The following is a 16,503-nucleotide window of genomic DNA, read 5'->3' on the forward strand; positions in this document are numbered from 1 at the left end:
TATAAAGCGCATTACCATCACCAGCTTTCTGACCCTATGAAAAGTGATGAGGTCTGGCAGTGGCTTTGGTCATATGATCTGTGCCCACAACTAGTCTGTAGCTGGAAAATGCTTTGACATCACAAGCTGAGCCACAGTGTATGCGCGCTTCTGGCCATATTTGATTAAATTCCCTCCACAGCTGCTGCATAGCATTCTTACAGTGGATCTCTTAACTCATGATCCATGTGAAAAAAAAACTTGGACTCGGCTACACCAGCTCTGCAGGGTGACCAATTCTTTCCAGCCGTTTCATGCCCAGTAGTTTCTGAAGTGGTTTGATCTTGAAGCATGGAAGTTTCATTGACATCCCCCACACAGCTGAGGGTTTGCTCATTTTGCAAACATGGAAACAGTCTTCTGTAAATATGGCAGGCCAGACACCATCCATTTTCTATAATGAGGACATTTTATTTATCCATCTAAGTACTTTCACCAGTACAGTCCCATTTCCATGACTATTTTAGGATAAGTATGAATACTCTCTGGATTCCTCTGCTTAGTAAAATTAGTGATGTAAATTCTGAAGACTTCAGCTGCTATAGAAATGTGCCTCATACTTCACTATCATCTATAGGTGGTAAGTTGATATTTTTCATGTGGTTTCTACCTTACTTTTGCAGTCTCAAATAAATGTTAAAGTGCTTCAGCACTACAAATGTTAAGATTTTTCTTTTTAAAGCTACTGATGTTAACAGTTTTGTGTCAAATATGTCCTTATTTTGACACTCACTTTATTTTGTTCAAAATTGAAACAATATATTTCACTTCATAAATGAATGTTATAAACAGTGTTTTGGAAATTGTTCCATTCTTTTAATATGTTACTTTGCTGCACTTCCATTCTGATCTACTTGGTAACATACAGCAACAATTTGGATTTATATAGCACCTCTAATCTAATAAAACATATCGAGATGATTCACTAGAACATTATAAGGCAAAATTTGACACTTTGATCAATATTAGGGCATATAATAAAACCTGGACAGCAAATTAGATTTTAAGGAGGGTTTAAAGATGGAAGGAGAAGTAGAGAGATGGAGACATTTGGGAGGGAATTCCAGAGCAGTGGGTTTGGATAGCTGGCAAACTGGCTACCAGTGGTGAAGGAATTAAAATTAGAAAGGATCCAGAGCTCAGAATTAGATAGCTGAGAGGATTTTTAGAATGGAAGAAATTACAACAATAGGGTGGCCATCGAGGCAATAAAAAGACATGGATCAGATTTTTAAAACTGAGACATTATTTGAACAGGAGTCAACGTAGCTCACCAAATGTAGATAAGAGGGGAAAGGGACTTGGTGAGAGATGGAACACAAGTAACAGAGTTTTGGATGAGCTCAAATTTACCATTCTCATTGATTTATGTATTGCACAAAACATAGTGCAGATTAATAGGCTATTTGGCCTGATTGGTCTGTTGTGGTATTTATGCTCCACGTAAGGCTCCTTCCAGCCTTTTTCATCTAATCCAGTCAGCAACCTCTTCTAGTTAAATCTCTTTCATGTATCTGTCTTCTCCATGTGCGTAAACATGTACGAGAGGATGTCTGCAAAAAGTCAAGTGTCGTTCACTCTTTTTTTGGGGCTAAGTTCTTAATTTTCACTCTCGATCCCATTGGGCGGTGCATCTGGAATCTGCAATTTGATTTTATTCCAATAACCCATGTCCAACCACTCTTGGTTGTCTGCATTGGAGCATCAACTTCTGTCAGATACATTTTAAAACATGACAAACATACAAAGGTATTTCAAAATAAACAAGTGACAATCTACCAACCTGTTGTGCGTCATAGCCAATACATGCATCATAATACAAGTTAATAATCTCAACTTGCCATCGTTTCTGCACAGTTATATTATGCACAGCCTTAAATGAAGTGTAGAAGGAGATTGTATCAGTGCAGTATCCAAAGTGAGAACATATTGATTACTAATTTTATTTTGTGAATTAATGGTCATTTCATTGACTACACTTGGTACTAAAATTGAGACATATCTTGTTAGAGAACAAAAATTCAACTTTTCTTGGTAGAGCTTTATAACATTCTAATAAAACAAGAATAAACATTAATTAATGACTTTCTAACTATTTTGCATCTATTCAATTTTTATATAAATGTTATGGTAAATACCTTCACCGAGTTAGGGCAATTCTGTTGACACAATTTAGGTTCCAATTTCAAATAGTTTGCTATGGAGTGTAATCTTATTTTCTACAACAATCCTTTAAAAAAACTTGAGCTTACAATGGAATTATGCTTATGAAATGTGTCTGTCATGAATGTGATGTATTTGCAGTTTCCAATAATGTAAACAAGCAGAAGAAAAGCCAAACTTTCCCAGAGTTATTTTGAACAGCTTGCAAAGGATTAAAACAAAACCTGAACAAAGTGTTACACTGATTGAAGTTGAGAGAAGCTGCAAAAGAAAAAATATATCATTATAAAGTATATTTTCATTTTATTAAAACATGGTATAAATAATGTATTATTTTCCAGGACTCGGATATAAAACTTACTTTTCCTGTTTCTATCATTTTCTGTTTCCTGGCAATTCCACTATACACGATTTTTAAAATCCATTTTTGTACAATCCAAATGATTCAACAACTTCTGATTTTGCTAAATGGTGTGATTTTAATACTTAATCTGACTGCTTCTGTACAAAAATGCTTGAATTTATGAACCTGCTGACAATTATTTTCAAGGGTGGGAAGAAATCTATTTTGAATCTTTTAGCAGCATTTGAGCTGAATGACATTGTTTTCAAACTTTTGAACAAGGACACTTTCCTTTTTCATATTTTAGCTTTCAAACACTATCACTAGCCATGTTATCCAAAAAGACAGTGGTGCGTCCATTACCGAGAGTAGTTAATTATGGATACTAAAACTTAAATAACATAAAGTAAATCAGCAAGAGGAAAGCAGTCCAAACTCTACTAACAGATGAACAAACATTGTTGACATTGAGAATCCTTTTAAAATTTGCTTCTAAGGTCCAAATGTTTCAGTTCTGAAACACATACTGTTGTAATACAGTTATACACTAACTCCCTGATCAATATGCTGCAATTCACTGACTTGGAATCATGTGAATCAGCTTAAACTTTTAAATACTCAATCACAACCATCATGCTTAACCTAGATATCAAATACAATAGTTAAACCTCCAACTAGACATTCTGAGACTTGAAATGGTTGGCAGAATCTTCCCAGCTCTTGATCAGTGGAGTAATGGATAGAGACATGGGAGAAAGTAATGAGCAGGAAAAAAACGATGAATTGCATCAAGAATCAACATCAAGAAAAAGGTCTTAATTTCTCCTTAAGGTTTTAACAGATCAATGCAAATTTCACCATTACACAGGGAAGACCCTATTTGCATGTTTTGAGGTTTCCTTCATAGCTAATCTGAGTTAATTTCTATGCAGTTCACAATTCTGCCAGGTACTGCTAAGAATCTAGAGTGCATCAATTCCTGACTTACAAGTCTGAGTGATTACCTGGTGGGTAATCACCTCACTAGTATGTTCTCTAGATTGTCCATCATTCTGCAACATTTCAGAGCACACTCCAATGGCAATCGCTCCCTGCATCCTACATCCATGGAAGTCAACAGCGGCAAAATATTGGCTTCACCACACCATCATGGCACAACTTGGACAAATTTTTAATGCAGTTCAACATGTCAAAATTACAATTTCAAGTTCACCACCACTTTAGCGCTCACTCGCTTTGCACAGGGGAGTAGTCCTCTGTCCAGTCAGGGATTGACTATGTTCAGTCTGAGGTTACTGTTACTCCCAATCCAGTAGGTTGGCCATTGTCAGTAGTGCACTTGGTGTGATCAGGGTCCAGACACCTGCATCCTTCCAATGTAAAGATTAGGCCAGTCCGACTGGCCAAATCCAACCAGCTCGGAGATTACAGGTCCATCAGTCAGAGTGCTGTAGAGACATCAGTCAGGGAGTCTCGGCTGTCCTCAGTCTAGGATGTCCTTGCCAATCAGCCTGTTTGGATTGGGAGTGGGGGAGAGGTGTTCATAGGCCACAGTCTGTGAATTTAAGCAGTAGACTTCAAGGGGAGTTATCAGGAACCAGACCTGACTGTGGGAAGAGAGTGGGAACCCAAGTGTGAGGTTTGGAGCTGGGACACTGAGTCAGAGAGGTGAAAATGACTGTGAAGGTACAGTTTCAAACATAAAGGTCCAATTTGATGTAATGTGGGATACTCAGGGATGGCGGACTTTTGCAAATCAACACCACCCTGGCAAAAGGAGGAATTGTGAGACTAAAGCTGTCAGTGACATTGCAGGAGTGTGAAAGATGATGAGGTGTCCTGACTGTGTGAGTAGGCAGAGCAGAGGGCAGGAAAGCTTAGGGGATATGAATATATGAAGAATTAACAACAGTAAGCCACTGGAGCCTTCAAACCTGCTCTGCCATTCAAACAATTATGGCTGGTCTGATGTTAACCACAATTTTATGTTCTTGCATACCCATGATAAACTTTCATCCCCTTGGTAATCAAGAACCTACCTCTGCCTTAAAAAATACTCCAAGATTCTGCATTCGCTATCTTTTGAGAAAGGAACTCCAAAAAATCACAACCATTTGAGAAATGTTTCTCCCCCATCTCTCTCTTTAATGGGTAACACTTTATTTTTGAACCAAAAGCCCTAGTTCCTGACTCTCTCACAATAGTAAACATTCTTTGTACATCCATGAGGCAGGTAAGAGTCATTGAGTGAAGGTGCTGCATGCAGTAATGAGAGTGGGAGACCATTAGCTTTGTTGGGAGGTATTTGCAATAGCAGAGTTAGAGTGGAAGTAAAATAACAGAGAAACAATAGTGGACACTTGCCCTTGTTGATAGAAGGAGATAATTGATCTTCTTTCTACATTGCTGGATGTATTTTTTTCTCAATGAGGACACTGCGCTGACTCACATGCTTACTTCTTTTCAGGCTGGTAGCATCTGGTGTCCTTTCTTCCCTTGTCATTTGGAAGAAAAAAGGCAGCCCTCCTCTCGCCAAACCCCTTCCTCCATGTGCGGATGCCAACTTCCCTTTCTTAGTAATTTCCTTGAGAATAGGGGCCAAGTAGCAGATTTTGATTGGCAGTTCCAGGCTTGCAGCATTTGAGCTGAGCACAGCTGAGGGTTAAATATGGTGCTTGTGGCATCAATGTTGTTAGTTTTTTATTGACTTATTGTTGTCACTTGTACTGAGATACAGTGAAAAGTGTTGTTTTGCATGCTAAACAGGGTATACAGTGCTTATATCAGAGTGATGCTAGAAAAGCACAGTAGGTCAGGCAGCATCCGAGGAGCAGAAAAATCGACGTTTCGAGCCAAAGCCGTTCATCAGGAAGGGCTTTTACCCAAAACATCGATTTTCCTGCTCCTCGGACGCTGTCTGATCTGCTGTGCTTTTCCAGCACCACTCTGATCTAAACTCTGGTTTCCAGCATCTGCAGTCCTCACTTTTGCCTAAGGTATACAGTGCATCAGGGTAGTAGAACAGAGTGCAGAATACAGTATTATTCTGAAGAGAAGGTGCAGACAGGGAAATCAGAATTAACATTTGAGAGATTTGTTCAAATGTCTGATAACAATGGGGAAGAAGCTGTTCTTGAATCTGGTTGTATGTGTATTCAAACTTTTATATCTTCTGCCCGACAGAAGAGAGTATAACAGGGATAGGAAGGATCTTTGATGATGTTGGTTGCTATCCCAAGGCAGCAGGAAGTATAGATAGATTCAGTGGATGGAAGGCTGGTTATTGTGATGGACCGGGCTGTGTTCATGATTCTCTGTTGGTCTTGGGAAGAGCAATTGCCAAACCACCTTGAGATGCATCCAGACAGTGTACTGTCTATGGTACATTTATAAAAATTGTTAAGAAGTATGCATATTTCATAGTGATTCACTACCATTACATACCTGAACTAGACTGATGGACAATTATATAGAATAGAAAACAAAAGAAGTCTGAATATTCATAATAAGAATTTCTGACTTTTAATCTGTAAGTGTAACAAAACTAGACTGAATCTTGCCCTACCTTGGTTTGGTTTTTGGGGAGTCTTATGAAGAGTTTCTCTCTATGAGACCTGATGACTTTTCTCATGCAATCTTCCACTACTCACCACATTAGTTATCCACCTGGACTCCATGGTTTTCGGCTAATTGAATCTGCTGTCATGGAGGCAGAATTAATATCTGGATAATAAGGATACCAATGTCAAGCTCCTACTTATTGACTACATATTACCTTCATCACCATCATTCCAAATAAACTGGTCTCTAAACTCCGAGACCTAGGTCTTGGCTCCTCTCTCTGTAACATGCCAAATTTCCTTAGTCTCCTGAGGAAGTAGAGACATTATTGTTCTTTCTTCACTGTCATGTTGACATGACTACACCAGGACAGATTGTTGATGGCCATAACTCCCAGGAACGTGATGCTCTCAACCACCTCTACCCCAGCACTATTGATGCAGACAGGGGTCTGCCCTCCACTCCGCTTCCTGAAGTCAATGACCAATTCTTGGTTTTGGTGACATTGATGGGGAGGTTGTTGTCTTTTTACCATGCCACTAAGTACTCAGTCTCTTTCCTGTATTCTGTCTTGTTGCTGTTTGAGATCCAACCTATGACTGTGGTATTGTCAGCAAGGTTGTAAATGGAGTTGGGATAGAATTTGGCCACACAGTCATGAGTGTGTAAGGACTGTAATAGGGGGCTGAGTATACACTGTTGCGGGGCATCAGTGTTGAGGATTCTTGTGGAGGAGGTGTTGTTGCCTATTCTTGCTGATTGTGGTCTATGGGTCAGAAAGTCAAAGATCCAGTTACAGAGAGAGGAGCCAAGACCTAGGTCTCGGAGTTTAGAGATGAGTTTTTTTGGAATGATGGTGATGAAGGTAATATGTAGTCAATAAGTAGGAGCTTGACATTGATATCCTTATTATCCAGATATTAATTCTGCCTCCATGACAGCAGATTCAATTAGCCGAAAACCATGGAGTCCAGGTGGATAACTAATGTGGTGAGTAGTGGAAGATTGCATGAGAAAAGTCATCAGGTCTCATAGAGAGAAACTCTTCATAAGACTCCCCAAAAACCAAACCAAGGTAGGGCAAGATTCAGTCTAGTTTTGTTACACTTACAGATTAAAAGTCAGAAATTCTTATTATGAATATTCAGACTTATTTTGTTTTCTATTCTATATAATTGTCCATCAGTCTAGTTCAGGTATGTAATGGTGGTGAATCACTATGAAATGTGCATACTTCTAAATAGCACTTCTAATTTACAATCACTGAATTCAGCATATTAATAGGTACTAAAACACAACCAATCTTCTTTGCAGTCTTACAGTACCTCAATATTGGAGACAGGTAAATTGATGTGTTTTCATTGGTAGGCAAATGGGTCAGCATATTCAAACATTATTTGGGAAGTCTGAACAATAAAGCCTCAGCTGTCAACCAAATCATCATAGATTTGAGCCATAGGGATCCTTGTCAATCAAAATCACTTCCTACTGCTGGGAAGTATTCTTGTATTCAGCCAGGGTGCTAGGTGGAGTACCGTGCAATGAGTATGAAAAACTGACAGCTTTTGCAGGAAGTGTATCTCCTGTGGGCTGATCATAAACACTTTCTTCATCAGAGAGAAGTTTATGCTTCAATCTTCCAGGAATTCTGTAGTGGTTACAATTAAATTGTGAGATGGTAAAAGAAGATAAACATCTATATTCTGCCAAAAGGAATGCTTGAGCACACTCAGACAGTTCCTCCTTCTTTTTCTCAGGCAACCTAGTTTAAGATTAACAAACACACCTTCTGGGGCAATCCTAAATGGAAATGTCAGTTAAGATTGGGATCTAATCCAGGGATTCAGAGCTTTTGGTGTTATAGCCAGCAGAACCTTTCCTCCAAGATTCTACATTACTGAAACAATTGCTAATTAAATGTTTCCAACTCCCTAATGTAAAACTCTTCTTTTTGCTAATGTGGTGAACTTAGTTCCATTGGCTATGCTATTATGTTATTTTTCTTTCCTCCACCATGAGTATAAATGAGTTGAAGTACTGTAAGAAGGAATGGGGAAATGGGTCCCCTGTTATCATGCAAGCTATCAGTAGCAATAGACCTCTGACTTTGTAATTTGTTCTTTATGGACTAGCCTGCAGCCAATGAGCAAAATCAATAGTCTTTGCTGAAAAAGTAAGCAAGCAGTAGTGTGTTATGTGACAGCTGAAGATACATGTGCTTACTCAGGGTCACAGGGCCACATCAAATTTCTGTGCGACTTTCTTTCAAAGCTAAATCCATTTACCAAGCGTTCGTCATTTGAAAATGTTGCAATGGGGAATTAGACTAGCCCTGCTCTTCTTTCCACTTAACAATGTTTGTTTTCAGCAGACTGTTCAATAGTGTCACAAGCAGAAGAAAAACTATGTGATGAGAAAGTAAAATAGTTCTGTACGTTGTACAATTCCATTCAATAATGCAGAGCTTTTTTTCCACAGTACTTCACCAAGGCAAAAAAAAATGTCCATTTAAACTTTGTGAATTAGTCACACGTGTTCCACAAAGACTAAAGTCATTAGGTTTGTTAGAAATAGGTGCTAATTTGAAGGGGAGAAACCAACAATAATCTCTTTTTTAGAAATGTGTTAGAATTAGTGAAAAAACTACTTTGTATATCAGAAAGTTTCATGAATATATCCTGCAAATAAAAATTAGTACTTTTTAAACTTTCTTAAAACCTACATTTTCTTTACCAATTAGTGTCATTGTTTTAATCATTTTAGTGTAAGTTTTTAAAAAAATAAATATTTATCTTGTAAATGTCAAGGTAATGCATTTGTTCAAGCAAATGGCAAAAGAACCGGAATCGCTGGAAATCTGGAATTATACAGCAACATCTGAAAAGACAAAGATTGATGTTCACGATGAACTAGCCTCTAATTAGGTGGAACAAATCATACTTAGCTCAGTGTGTATGTCAAACCTGTCTATAAATTGCTTAGAGTTTGCAATGTGAAAGACAGTACCCAAAATGTTTATCCATATTTTCTGTTTTCAGTTGTTTCTCTATCATATAAACTAGCTTTACATTTTTGTCTTGTGTACATGTGAGATACTGTTGTGTGATTTTTAATTTTGACAGAAGAGAAGTGAAAAATCAACACCTACTCAGCTCACCCAGGTCCAAAGTCAGAAGGCCCAAATCATGTTCAAATCTGGATCTCATTTAAGTACTCCTGGTGATCTTCAGACATCAGTCAGGAGCTCTGCACTATTGCTCACTACTTTCACCAATTTTCACATGCTAGGGCCAATTGAATCTTGGGTGGAATGACCAAAATAACTAAAATCTTGCTTGTCCTAAGCAACCTCCCCAGCACTTTTATGACTGCTAATTAGGCTGCTCAATATTCTGGAGTGAATAATTAAGATGAATGCTCCATCCATTTATATCTTAATGTTGTAATTTTGAAAGGACTATAGGTACCCATAGACAGATTTAAATACCTCTGGCCTGTTTTGGATAGAACTGTTAGGTCCCCTAAAGGAATGCCTGAAAATTGAATCAGAAAATTAATAAATACGTGTCCCATCAGATTTTCCTCTGTCATGTTGTACATCTTTCAGATAATGAGCAGCTAAAAATTTTCCCAAGAAGGATTGAGTACATATTTTTCCAGTCTTTGGATATAGATTGATTATATTGAACAGTGGAAACCATTCGTACATCTGCAATTGATAATAATTTTTTAATTGTAATGCTGATCTGGCAAATTTCTGATCTGCCGTTATTAATCATACATCAGTAGGTAATCTCGCCTGGGTTGTATTGATATCCCGAAATGGGGAATTGCGGTGTATCTGGGCGGAATCATCAGCCATGCCTTGTGGTGACTTTGTTGGGCGGGCAATTGGTCATTCAGGCAGGAAGTTGGGACTCTGCCATTTTCCCTCTCCACCCAGATTAGGTCTAATTCATCCTCATATAAAGGCTCACCCTGCATCTGTAGAATAAACCCACTTGCAATGTGAGGAGTGAGACAAACAAATCCTGCTCTGTGTATTTGCTGGCTTCAAAGAGGGACCTACTTGAGGGACCTACCATTGTGTGTGTGTGTGTGTGTGTGTGTGTGTGTGTGTGTGTGTGTGTGTGTGTGTGTGTGTGTGTGTGTGTGTGTGTGTGTGTGTGTTTGTGTCGCCACTTTTGTTTTTGTTGCCAGCCCTATTCCTCATTACCCCCAACCCCTTGCTACTATCATTTTCTGGTTAGGACTCTCCTCCTTCTAAAACCTCAGTTGAGTGCACAATCAGCAGCAGTCACTATCTTCCTAGTGACATTGCTGAGTAAATAATAGCTTCTGATCTCTGACTAGTCAACGTCTCATGGCAGGTGGGACTTGCTCACACTCAGGATATTCTATCCCAGCGACAATGATTGCCACTGCCCTGACACTGCCACACAAAATGTGGCAGCCTCCCCAAAAAGGCGATATGGAGCTGGCAGCGGCTGAGACCCCCATCATCTCTCCAAGATTCCATCTTCTATCGATATTAATTAAATTGGGAAAAATGACTTTCTTATGTGTATTGACTTTGTGACTTTGACTAGTCTGCTTCATATTCTGTCCTCTGAAGAAAAGTCATGACAGAATTGAAACATTAATTCTGCTTCACTGTCCACAGAAGTGCCAGACCTGCTGAGTTTCTCCAAAATTCTCTGTGTTTGCTTCAGATATCCAGCATCCACAGAATTTTGCTTTTATGCCTATAATGATTTGCTGATTAGCATCTCCTACCCTCCTTGAATATTCTTTCTACTCTTTTTGGAACCCCTGACTTGGTGTGGGACATGCAGCTCCATAAGCCTGTTCCACTCTACAGTTGGATCTTGGTAGATCTCCATTTCTACACTAGGTGTTGATCCACTTTGGCTCTATAATCTTGACTAGATTTCATAACAACAACCTTACTTTGAAAGTGTTCAACTGAGCAACACTTTGGTTGAAAGAATTCCAGTTTTCCACTATCATCTGTTTGATGGAATGAGCTGACATCACCACTGAATGGCCGAACCATTTCTTCTGGATTCTCCAATCTCTATCCTGTCAATTAAAGAAAACATTTGAGACAGGTCAGATAAACACCTCTCAATCTCCTATATGAAACAGAAATAATAGCTTATATACAAGCCTAGTCCTTGCATTCTTCCCTTCTATACCATTCTAGTGAATCTACCTCCATACCATTTTAGTGAATCTGCACTTTAACTCCCTCCAATTTAGCTTTCCTGATTAATGGTCTCCAGAACTGAATACTGTATATTAGATTAAATTACCTACGGTATCGAAACAAGCCCTTTGGCTGAATAAGTCCACACTGACCATTCAAAGATAAGCCCTATATTTACCCCTGACTAATGCACCTAATACTATGGGCAATTTTGCATAGCCAATTCACCTAACCTGCACACCTTTGGATTGTGGGAGGAAACCGGAGCACTCAGAGGAAACTCACGCAGGCACAGAGAGAATGCGCAGACAGTCACCCAAGCTGAGAATCAAACCCAGGTCCCTGGTGCTGTGAGACAACGGTGCTAACCATTGAGCCACTGTGCCACCAGGACGGAGTCTGACCAAGGCTTTGTGGAACCGCAACATAAAACTTTCAAACATTGGTGTTCTAGCCCTCTTGAGATACAGGCCATATTTTCCCTTAGCTGTGTAAATTATTTTATGTCACTGTCCATGAGCTTTTAGTGTCCTTAAGCCTGTTAATCTCCTTGTTTCTAACAAAGTTATGAGCTTCTCACCATTTAGACAACACCATGACTAAGCTTACTTATGTTCAAGTTGAATGATTTCACACTTACAAATCACAGCATATCTGCATAATTCAATGTTCCCTTCAGAAGTTTCCATAGCTTGCAAACTGTTTTGCCTTGGGTCCACTCTGATTCTGCGGCACTCTACTTTTTCCCAATGACTGCTATTCTCAGATATTCTTCTGCAAGTTACATCTCCCCCAACCAGCGGAGTCAGTTTAGAGTGACTGGTAACATCACCTAGCGATTAGAAATATGGTGCATCATATATCTGATATCAAACTACTGAAGCAACCGTTCTTTTTGGAACACAAACAGAAATTGCTGGAAGTCTGTCAAAGCAGCAAACTCAAAGGACGACAGCAGAATTGCTTCAGGAAGACCCCAAACCATCTCCAGAAAAATCAAACATCCCTCCAATTCATCAGTTTGGAACCAATCAGAATAGAGAAGGTTTATTTGGGAAGGTACTAAAAATGTTAATAAATTTCATTTCGATCATGCGGAAGTGATGTCAAAGACTTGTGGAGAGCACATAACCCTCCAAATAGCTCATCTGCCTAATCCTTCAAACACCATCTCCCCCATATACTACAGAACATGCAGATTGTTGTATATAAGCCACTCTGAACTCATCAAACTGGTGTGGCAGTAAGTCAATCCTCAGTCCTGAGAGGCTGCTAATAAGAAGACAAAGGAGGGTATGATTTTTATCATACATAACCTTCACTTTGTTCCCTGAATGTATTGCACTGTCGCATTGAGCAAAACTACTATTTTCTGTCCTTTGATGCACAATTTTCAAATTGCAAATTCTCAGTGTTGGAATTGACGTTTGATCATGCATTTCAACAGCAACATTATATACTGTGAAAGAAAACAAAAAATATATTAGTGTCTCACAAATTTCCCTGTTAATTACTCAAATTTTCAATCAAAAGTTTGATTTCAGTATGTTAGTCCAAACTGATCTAGTCTAAGCCAGTGCCAATTTCTGGCTCACGTCCACAGTAATCCCCACTGATTATTAACAATTAAGACATCCAGCGCAGCAAGACGTAGCTGAAGGTATGCGGAATTATCTGGCTTTTGAAAAGAGTTCTCTCTTTACCCAACATCTTGCTATAACTTCAGCTCACTCGAAAGCTCCTGAAAATTTATTATACTGATATATGTAAATTGTAGATCATTAGAAACTGTAAATGTAATATATTGCAGCTTTAGCATCATGACTATTCTTTATATGTCATTAAAGCTAGAGGGTGGCATGAATATTCATGACTGGGACATGTGCTTTCTTGAATTCACTGTTCTTGTTAATATTACACCAGCTATGTCTAGTCATGTGCTTTTGTGTAAGAGGAATGTTGCCTGAGGCCTTCATAGTTTTTTTATTATCTCAAACCAATTTTGCACTGCTATTTAAATAAAATGCTTCAATAATTCCAGAATCTATAACTTAAGAAGTAAAATACTTTCCACTTTATTTTACATAATTATTCCCCTGATTTATTGCAGTGACAGAAAGAGAATAATAAAATGTCAATTATTAGTAAATGCTGCTTTTTATTGTAAGATAGGGGTCCAGAAATTCAGTGGGCCGCAATCATGGACTCCTGCTTGCCAGTATACTTATGTGCTGACCCCATCAGAATAAGCAGATCCTGCAGGAAAGCGTTTATATTCTATAGGCACATATCTGAGCTTTGCCTCTTCTTGCAATTGAGATATCTGGTGACTGCCTCCAAAGAGAGAGGTTACTTAATGTTCCCCAGACCCAACTGACCATTTTCCTGGCCTCCATCGAAAGAAAGTTGATTTATAAATACGTCAAAGATTTCTGGGATAATGATCATTCCTGCAGACTCATTTGTACCTAATTTGAGGTAGCCCTTCTCAGACAGCTGATTTCAGGCTGAGTATTGGATAGTGATTGAGATGGCATATGGATGTCCTGGTACTAGGATCAATTCCTTATTCTTCAGTCTCAGAAGGGACACAGCAGAAATTCTATCCTTTAAGAGGGTTGACTGGAAATTCCTCAGAAATAAGGTGGGAGTCTACTTGTTCACCAAAGGATATTCTAGGCTCTGCTTTACAGGTGGAAAGCCAAATTTTTGAAACATTTATACAGCGCATTTTTTAATGGAGATATGCATTTAACAGGTAATCCAGTTAAGTTGTGCGATTCCTATATCTGATGTGTTGGTGAGATTACAGTTGTATTTTGTCATTTGCTTACTTAACCTATTTTCCACCAGCCCACCCACGTAAATTAAGTAGAAGTTGGATTGTGATATGATTTACTTTCCTGATTATTCCCCACTTTTAGAAGTTAGTTTTAGTGGAAAAGAAAATAAACAGGTTACAAACAGACTGATTTTAAGAGAATTTTCTCTTCTCTATGATGGATTACATATCCAGGATGGGGAGAGCTCTTTGCAAGAATGGATGGGTGGTTTGAAAACAATAACAAATACTTGCTCAGGTTTCTCATTCTTTGATGCACAAATTGTATTATTTCACAGGCACAACTCAGTATTCTAAAATTATCACTGATTATACATATGAACATTATTTGCATTGCAAAGAAGTAGTTCTCGAGGAATTTTCTTTCAATATGAACGCCTAACTGCTTCTTGCTTTATATCCCTAAAAAGAGATTTTTGTCAATGACATTGAGATATAACTTAATGCCCAAAAATGGTCCAGAGAGAAAAATTACATCAAGTTGGGAAATTATGTGTTTACGATCCTCCCGATCTGAATTTTCTCTTGGTATTTCATCTGGACCATAGTTAGATGAATTTACAGTCAAGAATCTGTGTTGAACTTTGCTTTCAGTGAAAGAAAGCAAATTCCATTTCATCACCATAAGTAAGAATATTGTTAAGGTCTGCTGTTTTTGTTTAGGGTATAGGAAATTTAGACCTTTCTCAAAAGGCTGTTCACATCAGGATAATTGTACTTTCAAAAATTGTAATTGATAGATTTTCTTAGGCTAGGGCATTGAGGTCTACAAACTTAAGTAGAATTAATAGAATTAAGCTATAGATCAGACATGGTCCAACTGAATGACAAAACAGAATGGCGATCTCCTGTTCCAATATACTTATGATCCCATCTCATCATTAATAATAAAACTCACTTTGAGAATCAATGTGCTATTAATGGATGATAACTACAAAGCACTTAGTTCAATTGTAGTTAATTAGCATTTCTCATAGAGTCATTGAGTTATAGAGATGTACAGCATGGAAACAGATCCTTTCGTCCAACCGGTCCACATCAACCAGACATCCCAACCCAATCTAGTCCCACCTGCCAGCACCTGGCCCATATCCATTCAAACCCTTCCTATTCATATACTCATTCAGATGCCTTTTAAATGTTGCAATTGTACTATCCTCCACCACTTCCACTGGCAGCTCATTCCATACGCGTACCACCCTCTGAGTGAAAACGTTGCCCCTTAGGTCTCTTTTATATCTTCCCCCCCTCACTCTAAACCTATGCCCTCTAGTTCTGGACTCCACCACTCCAGGGAAAAGACTTTGCCTATTTATCCTATCCTTGCCCCTCATGATTTTATAAACCTCTATAAGGTCACCCCTCAGCCTCTGACGATCCAGGGAAAACAGGCCTCACCTGTTCAGCCTCTCCCTATAGTTCAAATCCTCTAACTCTGGCAACATCCTTGTAAATCACTTCTGAATCCTTTCAAGTTTTACAACATCTTTCTGATAGGAAGGAGACCAGAATTGCACGCAATATTCCAACTGTGGCCTAATCAATGTCCTGTACAGCCGCAACATGACCTCTCAACTCCTGTACTCAATACTCTGATCAATAAAAGAAAGCATACCAAACGCCTTCTTCACTATCCTATCAACCTGCGACTCCACTTTCAAGGAGCTATGAACCTGCATTCAAGGGTCTCTTTGTTCAGCAACACTGCCTAGGATCTTACCATTAAGTGTATAAGTCCTGCTAAGATTTGCTTTCCCAAAATGCAGCACCTCACATTTATCTGAATTAAACTCCATCTGCCACTTCTCAGCCCATTGGCCTTCTGATCAAGATCCCGTTGTAATCTGAGGTAACCTTCTTTGCTATCTACTACACCTCCAATTTTGGTGTCATCAACAAACTTACTAACTGTACCTCTTATGCCCACATCTAAATCATTTATACAAATGATGAAAAGTAGAGGACCCAGCACCGATCCGTGTGGCATTCCACTGGTCACAGGCCTCCAGTCTGAAAAACAACCCTCCACCACCACCCACTGTCTTCTATCTTTGAGCCAGTTAAGTTCAAATTAATTTATCAATGAAGAGCACAGTTATTCCTTTATCGGTAATGTGAAGGACTTGCATTTATATAGCACTTTTCATAACTTTGCTTTTGAGTCAAATAAGACATAAGCAAATATAGTCACCATATAGGAAATATAGCAGAGCAATGTCCTGCAAATAATGATGAAGAACATCAGATCATGTTTTGGTGGTAAATAGTGGCCTTGATACTAGGGGAAATTCCTCTGAACTTCCTCAAAAGTAATGTTCAGGAATCTTTTACATCATCCCATGAGCA

General features: G+C 38.7%; 1 long non-coding RNA gene across 1 annotated transcript in view; it reads left to right on the forward strand.

The window, feature by feature from the left end:
- The first annotated feature begins 372 nt into the window (after window positions 1-372).
- LOC122553219 (uncharacterized) overlaps window positions 373-16,503 on the forward strand; it is a 43,445-nt gene continuing 27,314 nt past the window's right edge. Inside the window, exon 1 of the long non-coding RNA XR_006312637.2 lies at window positions 373-619. This is a non-coding gene — a long non-coding RNA (uncharacterized LOC122553219). The remainder of the gene's footprint in view (window positions 620-16,503) is intronic.

Source organism: Chiloscyllium plagiosum, unplaced genomic scaffold (genome assembly GCF_037043375.1).
Source record: "Chiloscyllium plagiosum isolate Xiang-an unplaced genomic scaffold, Cpla_swu_hap1 HiC_scaffold_10, whole genome shotgun sequence".
Taxonomy (NCBI): domain Eukaryota; kingdom Metazoa; phylum Chordata; class Chondrichthyes; order Orectolobiformes; family Hemiscylliidae; genus Chiloscyllium; species Chiloscyllium plagiosum.